At 43.3% G+C, this 14,482-nt stretch overlaps 1 protein-coding gene across 6 annotated transcripts in view; it reads right to left on the bottom strand.

Moving 5' to 3' along the window:
* The window catches only part of TIAM2 (TIAM Rac1 associated GEF 2), a 165,477-nt gene extending 152,682 nt beyond the window's left edge, over window positions 1-12,795 (bottom strand). For 4 of the 6 annotated variants that reach the window (XM_062640865.1, XM_062640864.1, XM_062640867.1 and 1 more), the window contains exon 1: window positions 12,684-12,793. The gene's annotated coding sequence lies outside the window, so the exon portion shown is untranslated. Of the gene's footprint in view, window positions 1-12,683 lie in introns of all 6 variants that reach the window. The other 2 variants (XM_062640870.1, XM_062640866.1) reach the window with 2 other exon arrangements.
* Window positions 12,796-14,482: the final 1,687 nt, after the last annotated feature.

Raw genomic sequence — 14,482 nt, 5'->3', positions numbered from 1 at the left:
TCCAGACAGCAGAATGGAAATAATCAGAGGTGGTTGGAAAACAGAATTTTTGTCCTGCGGGGAAAGTCCGATAGCCCTATACTTATTTTTATCCTAACACAGGCCAAAGTGTAAGAGCATTAAAATATCTAGTAGAGCAAAATAATGCAAGGTATTCTGATATATACTGAAACAGCATCCCAAACACACTTTGACCTATTTTGCTCCTAGATAAGAAGGCAAACAGACAACACCTTGAGCTCAATCACCCTGATGCCAGCTAGGGGTGAGGGGTACAAGACCCTAAAGGTGCTACCACACATGAGCAGGGGAGCCACGGGAGGATGGAGCTGGCCAGGGAACCTCTCAATACTTGAGGGTGACCTGCAGCACCACGCAAGGGCGACCAGCCCTGATGCCTAAGGGCTAGACACGGGCCTGGGCTGGCAGCCACCCCAGCAGCACTGAAGGGCATGAGGCGTTACACAAAGGGCACTTGCCAGATTTGGCAGCACACCCCACATGTGACACAGCGCTGCACTGCTCCCTGGCCCCATCATGCAAAGTTACACCCAAAGCATGGGAAGAAACCAGGCCATCACTGCAACTCCCAAATATAAATGTTGTACACAAACTGTGAACAAGAGTAGAAGGGGGATTCACCCTCAACACCTCTTTGGGAGAGGAAGAGCACATCTTCCCTCCTGTTCACAATGCACAGCACTGTGCCTTCTGCTGCCTAACCAGAGATACACTGCTGAACCAAGGACCTACGTAACTCTAAGTCAAACTCTTTCTTCCTGACACCATGCAGAAGGCTGCTTCATGCAAGTCATACAAATAGGATGCCTCATGGGAAAACCATCAGAGCCATCAGCCTGTTAGAGGTCTTCTCTGCAGCTGTCTAGCTGACAGAGTCATGAAAACCTGAGCAGATGCAAAGTCCACATCACCTGATTCTCAGCTTCAACAAAATATCTTTGGCTAGTGCTCTTGATGAGGATTACACCTCTGTCTCTAACTTGCGCTAAGCCACCATTCCCTCAATGCAACTTTCTAGTATACAGCTACAAGGTCTCGGCATCTCTTCCTCTTCAGGTCATATGGCAACTGTTCCCAGAGGAACCTACAACATGCCATCCAAGCACAGCTGAAGCAGACAGGGCCTGAAGCACATAATGGCTGGACATGTACACCAGAAAAAATGTTTATACCACTGTATCTTTCCGCAAAGGCTCTCTCCAAGGCAGACCAAAGTCGCAGAGGAAACAAGGGAGCCCTCAGTTACATATGAGGGAGTGATTACATCGAGTCAAAAACTTCTCTCCTACCTTCTCACATGAAAACACTGCTTCCAAGAAGCTTTACACTGAAGACTGCCTAGTCTGAGGGTACAGGACGCAAACAAGGTGGCTTGATGAAGGAGGTGAAACACTGTCCAGAAAAGATCTTTGGGTGTTTTGAACTGAAATGGCCACCAGATCAGGAATCAACTGCTTCTTCCTCTTTTAGTATTTCTTCTACACAGCAAGGCAAGCTTTGCAAGGTTAAAAAAAAAAAAAAAAGAAAAAATCAATTAACAAACTCAAAGGCAGCCAAAGAGAGGGAAGATACTAAACAATGCCAGTGTCCTTTCACCTTTCATCAAAGATGCAGAAACATAGAATATATCTATAGGTTATGATGATGACAGGCTCAAACTTGTACTGAACAGACATGAGGAATGCCTGCCCACACTGAGAGATAACCAAAAGCCTTTTGAACACTTAGTATGGCTCTTATCCAAACTAATAAACTCTGCAGAGCCGCAGGGACATCACCTTTAGCTCTGTGCCATTACCTTGGGCTCGGCACATGCTGGCAGTGTTCATAATGCTTCATACCGGCTCAAAACATAAGCAGAGTTCATTCCCAGCTGCCTTCTCCAGAACACACAGAGGGAGCTGTTGTCACGCTCACAGCTTTGTCTTTAAGCCTTCACTTCAGTCCTGGGGCCATTAATAAACATTACCTATCAATCTAACAAAAAACATTTCAGGCCAGTTTTTGACACTCAAGTGTCCATGTTTCAACCAAGTTTTTCACTTGAAGGTGATGAAAGATTTTGGAAATAAGAGTCTAACTAAAGCATACACTTGATTTTAGCTTTGAATTACACTGTTTCACAACAGCTTTTCTATTGAAAATTAGGCATTTACATATTTGTGTGAGACTTCCAAAACAAAACAGCATTTTTATTCAAGTGTTTCTTTGGAAATACTTCCTCAACCCTCAGAACAGCATGTCTGTTTAGTGGGTGGGTGTGGGAAGCAGAAGATAGGATGATGAGACTTACACTCTGTTTACAGTAGGTAGAGCTGCAAGGCTTCTATCTGGCTTTAAGACTTACAGCCTTCGAAAGTCCTTGTGTTTGGTCTTTGACTCAAAAATGACATCTCTACAGACAGACAGAGGAATATGGGACTGTAAAACCAAAGCATATTTTCTTAACACTGCTCCAGAAATAGCCTTTGTTAAGCGTGTAACAGACGCATGTTCCTCATTTAAAAAGTGTTGCTATACATTATGTCTTGGCTATAGACAGATTCTGGCAAAGCCTGATACACTGTGGACATATAATTCATGTGTGTAGTATGTGAACTCTGTACCCTGCTTCTCAACCTGCTGAGGTCTTGTCGTGGATCTTGGGCCATGGAAATGGGAGGGAAGGGGAAAAGCAGATATGGATGACCAGTATGAGGCTTATGCTGTAACAGAGAAAACAGCAAAGCTTTTGGATGTAGTTTTCTAGACACCATCCCCAAGCACCCAGCTTTTATTCCCACGTGTGTTCCATCAACCGGAAAAGCAGCACCAATTCCAGCTACCTTTCCTTGATAGGAAAAAAAAAAAAAAAAAAAATCATCACTTCATGGTGACCATTTTGTTCCTTGAGTCATCTCTCACCTTTTGCTGAAATTGAACTTTCAGGTTCTTGGAAAGGTAGGTCCTGATGATGAATTACAATTTATTTTTTGGCTGATTGGTGCTTAAAACCAGCCCATCGTAAGCATAACCTTGTAATCCACAGGGAGACCCTCAGTTTTATTCCTTGCCTGGTATTCAGACTTCCATTTAATTACTGGTTACTTAGATTTATAGGCAGATTTGCTAAAAACAGTTGACTCTCTGTGTGCGGACAATAACCTTTTGATGGGCATGGTAGTAAAACTGAAATTCCTATGTAAACAGGACCAAATTTTAAAAGTAGCTGGTGTAGCTCTCTAATGAAATTGGCAGCACTGTGTGGGTACTTTGTCTTGGAGAATGCTAAATGGTGCATAGCCAGCCTTTGCTCCATAAACTGTCAAACAAGAGAACCGCAACTGTTCAGCGATTTGTTTTTCTAACGTAGTTCTCCACTATGGGAAATGTCTTTTCCATGACCAAATGTAGCAGCTGTCAGGATCCAAAAGAAATAGAAGGGAGAAAGAGGATGTCTAGAAGGTATCTCCCAACAGAGAATAAAGGTAAAGGAAAACATTTCTCAAAGACCCAGGCTTGGTAGTGTTATGAAAAAGCACAACGCTTAGGAAAGAACTACCTTAAGGTAGTTCTTAACAATTAATGCTATAATTAATTGTTAAGCATCAAATATGCTGCTGTAACACTCAACTCTCTTTTCCTTCATTAGGCAGTACTGATGATTGTTGCATACCTCAACAGGAAGATTAAACAATACACGCATCTCATAACTTTCTTCTGAGGGCCTTCTACTACCTCACAAAACAAAGAAGACCTCATCACCTTAGAATGGCAGAAAATGCTAACACCTATCTTTCACTACTCATTCATTTAGGAAACAAACACTCTTCAAGTAAGTGACACCTGAGCTACACCTAAGCAAATAAAGCAGTTCATGAACAGTGGTCCCAAGTTTCCTATTTTGTTCTATATTCCTTTTGTCATTTCATCACAGTTTTAGGCTCACGTCAGTAGCTGAGACAACAACAACCACAAAAAAAAGGTAGTTTGTTCATAATAACAGAGGGTAGGTAAAAAGGTAAAGCCTTTACTGCTGATAAAAGGAAGTCCATGAGTCAGAGTTTAAAAGCAACCAACATGGACTGACTTCAGTTCAGATAGGTGCTCTGGTGAATTCTCTCTCAGTAATGGAAAAAGCAGCACAACTGTCCTTTTTCCTACCTCTGTTTGGACCAGACAGGAAAAAAAAGGAACAAAAAAAAATAGAACACAGATTTCATTAACTGGATGTAAACTTCAGCTGACCCAGTCTTTAGGAAGACACACTGCATTTAAGTATTTGTGATGGCTATTAAGGGGTTGATTCTGGAGAAGTAATCAGATACACAGTATTTTTACTGGGGTGCAAGCATCCACACTACCCAGTAAAATAATCAAGGCAGCCCTGAGCAGACTGCAAGACTCCTCTGTATGTGTAGATACTTCCCAATGGCGCAATTTGAGCTGTTAATTAGGCCTTGCTCCTATCTACTGCACACTTTCAAATGGCTGATATAACAGTTCACTGCCCACTACCCTACAACTTCCCTGCCTGCTGCCAGCCTAGGAACGGGTTGTTAATAATGAGAGCAAAGGTAGGACAGGACTACTGCTAGGAATTCAAGAGCCATTAGCAATAATATGCCAACTACAACAAATCTGCTCAACAAGAAGGGAGTGTCAACACATATCAGTAGCCTACATCATGATTGCCAAGGGTCAAAGTTCACATCATTTTATGTCCCTGAAATGTCAACTCAATTGCAAATTTTAAAATAATAGTTTTATCACTTTGCCAGTCAGAAGACAAACCTTAATAATCTTAGTAATGGTGTGCTGGCCTTGACCTAGCTTGAGACAAGTAAGTCACAGATGCAGAGAAAAACAGAAGCCTACAGAGTAATTACAAAAAATAAAAATCACAGCCACAATATGACAGCTAAACTCTTGTTCAATCTCTGTTACCAACTGCAATCTATATTATCCTTGAGGGATATTTTTAGATTATGCTGCCTGCCAGCAGCATCTTCTTTTATCAAATGTCCAATACGTTTACTGGCATTATATAAACAGATACTCACCAAATAAAACATACCAAGGGAGAGGGAAAGATTCATAGCAAGATCATGAATATGAGGTCACAAAAACGCAGACAAGGAAAGAGTTAAAGAAAAAATCAGCATGAGTAATTGCACTATATTAAAAAAAGAAAAAGACTTACAATTATTCATAACAGCTTTTCAGGTGGTATTTGTGCTTTGTGATAATGAAAGAACATAATAGCACTTAGCACCATTTAACATTTTTCCACATACAAAAGATTTTATAGGTACAGCATGCCAAATGGGGACCACAGTTATGTGGATAAATAGCTACACTGAAATCACTGTGGTCAGGCAACACTGATTTATTTTGTCAGTGAAAATTAATCTCAAACAAGAGATCTCTTCCACCACTGGTTTCTGGCTTTAGCACCAGTACTATCACAACTGGAACTTCAAAGCTTGCACGCAAAAAGCGTGATGCAATTAAATGAACAAATGTGTTCCTCCTACAGAAATAACTAACTGCCGTCATTTTTGAGCATCATCAAAGTGTTAGAAAAACTCACTGGACTTCATGAGATAATATGCTCTCTTGCTTGCAATGTATAGAGCAGGCTGAGAATTTCCTTCCCTTTTTTAACACCTTCTTCAAAAGCTGATGCTGAGTTGAAGATAACATGGAGAATAAAAAGCAGGGGAGGTATCTCCCACATACCCTATTCTTCCACCAGCAGCTGAATATGATAGACAACTAGAGGGGTTTATAGAGTCAGATCATACATTTGGTTGGCAACAAGAAATGAAAGCTCATGGAAGCAGAACCCTTTCAAACTGAATTCAGTTATGCCTCCTGGTGAGCAGTGGGATGGAGCTGAACATCAGCCGGCACACAATTTGAATGAAAGAAGCATGAGGATCAAACTAATCACAATCAGAACAATTTTAGAAAGCTCACATTCAGGGCAAGTCAACCCAACACAGGCATGTATTCATTGATGATTTCAACTTAATTAGTTTAGACTGAAACACCTGAATGTATTATTACTTATCTGAAAACTTGAAAACCTTCACACAAATATTCCCCCCCTTGAGATCTGATAAAGGGGATTATCTAATAAAAAAAAATTAGTTCAAATAAAACATTCTTGTTGGTTTAAAACCACAGGAAAAAAGTAAATAATTTTAAGTTTCTTTTTTCAAACAAGATGCCTTGCAGTCAGTTGGTAAAGCTTGAAAGTTTCTAATTACTTAACAAGCTTTGTAGTCCAAACAACGGTAATCTTAATGGTTCAAGTTTCTCTTCTTTCTGCTGTCATATACACAATGATCACATAAGTTAATTAAAGGGAGTTAACACTGCCAAATATCTCACACTATTAGAAATCATGACAATTATATGCTAATTATTGGTACCACTACCACGTTAAAGTGCAATCTCTCTGTATCCATGGGCAGGGTGCATTTATGGGCAGTCAAGATAAAATCTGTGCCAACTGCCCTAAAGAAACACTCTGTGATAGGAGCATGACTACAACAACATCAGCTCCAGATCCAGGACTCGGCCTTTCTGCATTAGACTGGTTTCTTTAACTAGAATGCGAGGTGAATGTCCTATTTTTACAGAGGTGCATTTAGTGTTTCATTTTAAAAGCTATTTTATTAATATTATGGTGCTTCATAAGGGAAACTAATTCCCCATATACACATAAATATGCCTCCTACCTCTGAAGAGGTAATAGCATCCAAGAACATTTTCAAGTGACTAATATCAGAACAGATCAGCAATTTAAACTTTACAGCATCAACTGAAGAAGGCATTTTGGCATTTAAGTATCCAAACTCTTCACAGCGTCCCTGCAGAACAGGTCTATAACTCCCACTTTTATACTCAGAGAAGACGCACAGAGCCTTCCAAATGACAATGATGCAATCTAAATGATTTAATTAGAATAATATGCTCTAGTCCTTGGCTACTCTCTTACTATAAAGCAGGAATTTCCTCTGGGCAGGCATTGCACACAAGCCAAGCTGCGTCTGCTTCCCCCAGCTCCAAAAAATGTAGTTTTACTTCCCACTCCTGTGGGACACCAGAAGGGTCTGCTAACTTTTTTGACATGTTTCCTTTCTTCTTCAAGTCTAAATCCATCCTAACAGTATAAGGAAAACAGAAGCAGTCATTACTGCAATACAGGGTTTAAAACACACACAAGAGCTACTGAAAAGGATGCACGTTGTGTGTACAGTCTGATTTACTTTCTGAATCAAAACTAGAAGTCTGTTTCTTCCCCTGAGATGTTTTATTTTTTTAATTAAGAGACTTTAAAATCCAAACCTTTCTTTTCTGGGAAGGCATGGAAGAAAAAGACAAGATAGACCCCCTATTGCCTACTAAATTTATCTCAATCTCTATTTTTTAAAGATTGGTTTCTCTAAAACTCTACAACAATTGAAAAAAAAATAAAACAAAACAAAAAACCTAAATTAAAAATACAGTAGAAATCTATTCTGTACAACCTTCCCTGCTTAAATATTGAGAGTGATAAAGTTAAATACAACTTCTTTCACTTCCAAAAAGCAGTCATGAATAAAAATAAGCACCAAGAAGTTTTCCTACTTTTAATTTTTATTAATGATTCAGACAAATGAGAAAAAGTTACTGACTTGAGTGAGCAACAAACTTCTGCAACTGACTTCAGTGGAGCCCCAATGAATATCCTCAATGAGGATATTTGCCCTTTCCTTCCTAAGTGGAGATACAGAGGTCACTTCTAAATCGCATCCGAGAGACATTTGACTAAAACTGTTGTTCTCCAGGCAAAAAAAGTAAACATCTATAAACATTTTATATTAACACTGCAAAGCAAAAAAAACAGACTAAGCACTATTAACATGCACTTTTTTTTTCTCCTTCATCACATTTATAAGAAACAGGCAGCGATGCACGCCACAAGGCTGGGATCTAATCAGACACAGTAAGGCCCTGTCTAGACAGGCAAAAGTTATTACAATCATTTAGTGTGGTTGAAGAACTCCATTAAGATGCAGGCCAGCAAGTAGGAAACCACATTAGCAAAGGACAGAGCACAACCAGGTGACAAGGCAGCCAAGGGCCATTCTGGTACCCTCAAAAACCAAGACTCTCTCCAGCTCATTGGCATGCTGGCATGTGGCAGCCGTGCTCCTTCATCACCTTCATTTAGTTTGACAGACTATGGACGCGTGAGCAGTGGGCAACTGCCGAACCCCATGGCTCTCTGACACAGCCACAGCATCGCACAGGGAAAAGGAGCTCACAGGTGAGCAAAGGGGAGCCAAAGCACCATCCCATGACACTGTACCCAAGCACAGGCTGATCCAGTCCCAACAGCAAGGTACCAAGCGCCCACAACAGAGAAGACACTGTTTACTCAATAGGTGAGCACCTGGTGAGGGTTTAATTCTCACCCTTCAACCCTTGGAATGATACCATTTTTGTTTACAAGGAAACATGCTTCCCTGGTGTTTGGGGTATAAGCACATACATCCTAGAAGTAAGAAACCATATACTGAAGAAGAAAGAAAAAGAAAAAAACAACTAGAAAAAACATGAAAGGAATGAAAAATTAAAGATGAGTGATAAGAATTGCATCTAAAGCAAAGCAAACTTTCTTCCTTTGCTGTGATCTTCCCCATGACCTCAAAACTTTAAAGGCTTCTCAGTATCACTTATTTGCTTTGCAAACTGTGTATCACAACACATTTGATTCAGTGGCAAATGTGACAAAACAAACCCACACGCAAGCTCCTTTTTACTCTTATTACTCTTTTCCAAATAATTCATTTTAAAATAAAGAAACAGACAATTTTAAAGAAAGGAGGCAGTGAGATCACCCAGGAAATTGTTACCTCAGCATCACAGACAATAGGAGCACTTCTAAATCTAGACATTCCTGTATTTAACCATGGTCCATAAGAAATAAAGCCCAGAGAAGTGTTCACATTTTAATTACCACCAACAGCAAAACCTATTTTCAGCTATGCTATCCCCAGCAATGAACTACAAGCTTTACAACTGCTATTAAAGGCCTCACAAGCCATTTGCTGAAGAGGAGTGAGCATATACTTCTGTGGTTACACAATATGACACATACACTTTTGGGAGGGGAGAGGAAGCTATAAAGTATCCATAATCCACCAGGGAAAACCTTCCGTCTTTGAATCATGAACAGGCTTCACAATAAATTCCTTTGCTATTGTATTATATAATCTCATTGGTAGCATTTGTCTGAACTTTTCCAGTGCATTACTTTGTGTCACTGCAACTTACAAAGGGGAGAAAAAAAATAACCCTGCTGAGAATTTGAGAGCATACACAGAAACAGTTGTAACTTTTCTCTACCATTATTATCATCATCATCATATTATTCCATTTTCAGAAGCAATGCACTTTACTTTGGCACCATTAGAATCTTACATTTGGCTCTAAACGGCATGGCAACCCAGCCAATCTGTAAGCATGTTCCACAGCAGCATGAAGGATCCTTATTGATGTGCCTATCAAACACAAGGTCTGAGTTGAATCTGTTCCAGTGCATCTGTGAGATTTCCAGTGGGTCAGTGGGCAAGAATCCATGCCACCCTCTACAGGCATCTCACTGAAGGCAATTCCCAGAGGTCTTCAGCAGTGCTTGGTGGTAACACCATCAGCTAAGCATGAAAGAACTCAGATCTGACTGACAAATGCAGGTTTTAGAAGTACATATGCTATTAAAAACACACAAAAAACAGTCCTTCAACCAACTCATGGTCAGCCCCATGACAAGCTGAACCATGACCCAAGGGGAAGAGTGCCCAAATGCCATAGATCAATATTGTCAAGCTCTGCATGCAAACACAGAGCTTACCTCTCTTCTGAAGATAACCAGCCATAAGAACTAATTATCATTTGCACTTGCAGCAACACTTACTACTTATAGATAGAATACGCACAGTAGGGGTCTAACGTGAGACAGTGAGCTCTCCCCAGGATGTGAGCACCACATGAATGCCTTTTGCAGCTTTTCAAAGGGACTGCAATAAGGGGAATTGGAAGGAGCAACTGCAGTGTCAATATAATCTAAAACTACATTGCCACTATAAACAGATAGGGAGGTCTCACAGCACCCTCCATCTCTGGCCATGGACTTTTGCATCCTCTCTTCAGGCCACGCTATTACAAGTGTTGTATCAGAAGCAGTTCAGTCAGTATACTGAGGGGGTTTTCACTTGTGAGCGTTAATTTTCAGCCGTATCAGACACCTGATCTGACTCAGCTGACTCTGACCCACTAGAGTAAGCATAAGAGTTATGTTGGGATGGTTGCAACCAGGAAGGGAAAGGACAGATTCCCCATCTGCTCCTGCAGCAAGAACTTTGCTGCCTTACACTGGGAACCAGTTTCTACTTTTCAACCAGCTCCAGGACTGAGAAACACACACAGCTTATTTCACCTGGCGGATCAGCACCCATTCCTATCACAAGCCCATGTGATAATTACTTATTACTACAGGTGTCATGACAGCCGGTAAAACTTTGAGCTCACCCTGCACATAAAGTGCTAGACAGACACCGCGAAGAACAGCAAAACCCAGCAGGAGCTGGACTCAGATGCTTTTTATAAAACCCTGCACGTTGTGTGTCTTTACTGTTGTCCAAAGCAACAATTATGCAAACACTTGGGCACTTGCTTAATTTTTCTGTTACAAACTACTCCATTATGCTTAATGAAATTAATTTGCAAAGGCTCATTTTTACCTAGGGAGGGAAAGCTCTGGAGGCTACACGCAAAATCACTGGACAGGCTCCTGGGTGAAGCAGGGTGGGTGTAAAGGCAGCTGGGAGCACCTATAGTCACACTGCAGCTCCACAAGCGGTTTTGGCAGCAAGATCAAGCTTTGTCAGCTTAAAAAAAGCAGCCCTATCTTTTCCACACCCTCTTTCCTCTTTTCTTACCCCCAGTGAACCAAATCATGGAATGGATCCAGGTTAAAATTAAATCTGGTTTTCACTCAGTGCCCAGATCCAGCTCACCGCAGGGCAGCACAGGCATTTGTGCTGGCATGAACAGAGAAAGAGGCAGAGGTAGGCAGGGGCTGTCAGGGTGACACCAGGTTATGCCAGTCTGAACCACCCAAAGTACAATCATACCCCCAACACTGTAGTTTCAGCCCTGCTACACTCATCTGACCATTGCTGATGGTGCAGCAATAAGGGTAGTCCTCCCCTTCCACCCCACATCACCAGGCTCTTTCTCCATGGCAGTGGGGCTCAGCAGCTCTCCCAGACACTCCTCTGGGAAGCCAAAGCTCAAAAAAACGACAGAAAAAAAAAACCTTGGTTTGGGTTAAGTTTTTGCTACACTGGCTCCCAGAAACGGCTTTCCACAGGGTCAGATGAACTGGCATAAGGCAGAGAGAGGGTGCAATGGGACCACAGCAGCTCATCCTAGTGCAAAAGCATTCAGAGCAAAATGTCTGCATTTCCCCCACTACAGAGAGCAGCCTCTCTGGGACCAGCCAATGCCTCCCATAGGGACCAGGCACAGAAGTAAACCCAAACGCATAGCAAAATACTTGCAAGATTGTAAGTTTCACTCATGCCAAAAACATAAAAGCACATTATTGTAGGTAAAGTTAGATAAAAAAAGGTCAGACAAAGTACTGGTTTCCTTTCACATTTTTTGCATATAAAAAGATATCCCAGCGGTTCCAGTGGGATTTTCCTGTATAGCTTTACTGAAAGCCGATTAAAGAAAATGACCATCAATCCCACTGCTAACTTAAAACGAAACGCTCAATTAATTTCAGTGGGAGTTGTGGATGCATAGGGAGCCCAGCGTGGCGCCCTTGGATTCACACACACAGCTCTCTTGGGAAATGACAAGAACCCTGCAGACATATAGAAAGGCAAAATTTACTCCACGTTATTAAAACTCGGTACAAAAATAATCCAAAAATCATCTTCACGAGCCTTAAAACTACTTCCACGAACCTGACCTTTGAAATTATTAGTGTTCACTGCACTATTTCACTTTTCACTTCTTACACTGAAAACTCATCCTCCCCCCCAAACGTCTGTAAAAAGAGATCTGTGCCAGCAAATCTTTTCTGTGTTGCTGAAATTTTGATCTGCGTTTTCTCAAACCGCTGAGCCCGGTGTTGCAACGAGTACCTCTGATGGAGCGGGGCTCCCTAGAAGCCTCGCATCTCCGCGCCGGGCACAGGCATGGGGCAGCGCCAGACCCGCTGCAGGGGTGCTGGCGGAAGCCCGGTGTCCCGCGTCCTGCTGATGGGCTCCGGCCGCAGCAGCTGGGGTGAGGAGAGCGCCCTAGAATGGGGCTCGGGCGGCTGCCGCCGCTACTCGGGGCCGGCAGCCCCCCGCGGCGCCTCCTTCAGTGCTCAGGGCAGAGGCTCCCCGCCGGACCCGAACCCGTGCGCGCCCGCGGCTCTTTGTTCGGCGGCGTCGGAGCGGCCGGTCCCCGCGGAGCACGAGCTCAGCCCCGAACCCCGTCCCGCGGAGCAGCCTGCTCCCTGCCACAGAGGTGAACGGGGGAGGACAAGTTTCACCACAGACAGACATACAGATGACGGGTCCTGCCGGGGGCTGCCAACCCGCCTACCTGGCCGCCCCCCGCCTTACCTGGCCGCGGGTGCGGAGCGCCGCAGCCCCGACGACTTTGCCTTCGTGACCCGCCCGGCTCCCGGCGGACAAGTTTCTGCCCCTACTCTGCTTCTCGCCCCAGCGGCGGCGTTTACCCCGCCCGCCCCTCCGTCAGCCCGTCCCTCTCTCTCTTTCTCTTCCATCGAGGGCGACGGCGGATAGGAGCACAGCCTGACCACGCCCCGCCGCTCAGCGCGGGTACCGCGGAATTCCTGCGTGTACGGCTCGGCAGGCAGAGAGGCCGGCGGATGCGTCTCGTAGGGCTGGGGGTGCTCACCTGTACGCGCCGGGTCCCTGCAAGGGCCAGCAAAGGGTGCGGGACCCAGGCGGTGACGCCCCATCCTCCTCCGTTTGCCTCAGCAAGCCCTTCTGAGTTTTAGTCGTCCTTTATTTACAAATTTACTGCGAGTTATCTACCCCGTTAAAACAGCGGCAGGGGAAATTAAACCTCAGACCTCTCGGGGTTTTCCCCACACAGGTTTTTAGTGGAAGAGGTTTTTCTCTTTTGAGAGAGCTCTTCTAAGAGGGGTTCCACAGCAGGACGAATTGCAAAGAACGGCTCTGGCAGCACAGCTGAGTCTCTCCTGAGGACGGAGGAGCAGGCGCACCACCTGCAATTGTCTGCTGGGTTCAGTTCCGACGCATTTATTACTACTATTGCACTGTGCAAGCACAGTTCACTTCCATATTACATAATTGAGCGTTGCTATGTTGGTAGCCCTGTCATTCGCTCCCCAGGGCAGTTGCAAGCTTGGGGAGGAGGGCTTTATTTCGAGGTAGTCAGTTGGTTTGGGTTTTTCCCCTGACAGTTTTTGTTTCCTTTGATTTGGTTTTGTTTACCGACTTTCCCTACTGAAAGTCATATTTATCAGCTCTGATGCCAAAGCCAGCCCTTAAAGTTTTGTCCCCCCCCCCCCCCCCCCCCAGGCAGCCTATACCCTATCTGCAGAGAGGTTCATTGCATGAGTAGCAAAACAATGCAAGTGAATCTCTACAGGAGGCTGAAGTGAGAAGGAAAGGATGGACATATGTTCATGGCAGGCTTGGCTTCTTAGACAATATACTGTGTTAGTTGGAGTTTTCTGCTGGCTTCATGCCTGAAATTTCATTTCTGTAATCTAGTGAGAGACAGAGTCATCAGAATCATAGTCTGTCAGGAGAGAAGAGGCTCTTCTGGCCAGTGCCTACGGTCAGATAAAACTACCTGTGCAAAGAAGAATGCCTAAGTGTATTGTCAGTGAGGGATACTGATAGCACTCCTGCCCTACAAACTAGCTTAGCCCATTGGGTTTATGTCATTTCAATAAAGCAACCTGTACAGTGACTATGAGCTTTTTAAATATAAAGCTCTAAACAGTTTTAAGACTGAGTAGCATCTCCCACTGATATGGTTTCTCCTGATCTTGCAGAGAATATTTAAGCAAGATGTACTCTTTACAGTACAACTCTATATACCTAGGAATATACCTGGTCATCATTACTGATGAAAGGAAGCAGAGGAACACTGCAGAACTATTAGAACACAGCTATTTTTTATTAGGCAAGTATCAGGCTAGTTATCAGTCAAAAATAAGTCTCTTTCATCGTATTTATCATTCAGAAAAAAAGCAGCAAACTTTCTAGTGCAGGATGGAAAGAGTCTGGCTGAAGGTTATGCAGAGGAGCCACCTGCACCACGTTATGGTTTAACCAACGTCTGTGTGTACAAGGGTATGTGTTACACAATTAGGACATTTAATTTGAGATTGAGGTGTTTGCCCTCTTCCCGATCACCTTCT

Source organism: Pezoporus occidentalis, unplaced genomic scaffold (assembly GCF_034315485.1).
Source record: "Pezoporus occidentalis ecotype Australia unplaced genomic scaffold, CSIRO_AGI_Poc_V1 ctg67, whole genome shotgun sequence".
Classification (NCBI taxonomy): Eukaryota; Metazoa; Chordata; class Aves; order Psittaciformes; family Psittacidae; genus Pezoporus; species Pezoporus occidentalis.
Note: the sequence above shows the minus strand (reverse complement) of the source record. Positions and strands in the feature narration are given on the sequence as shown.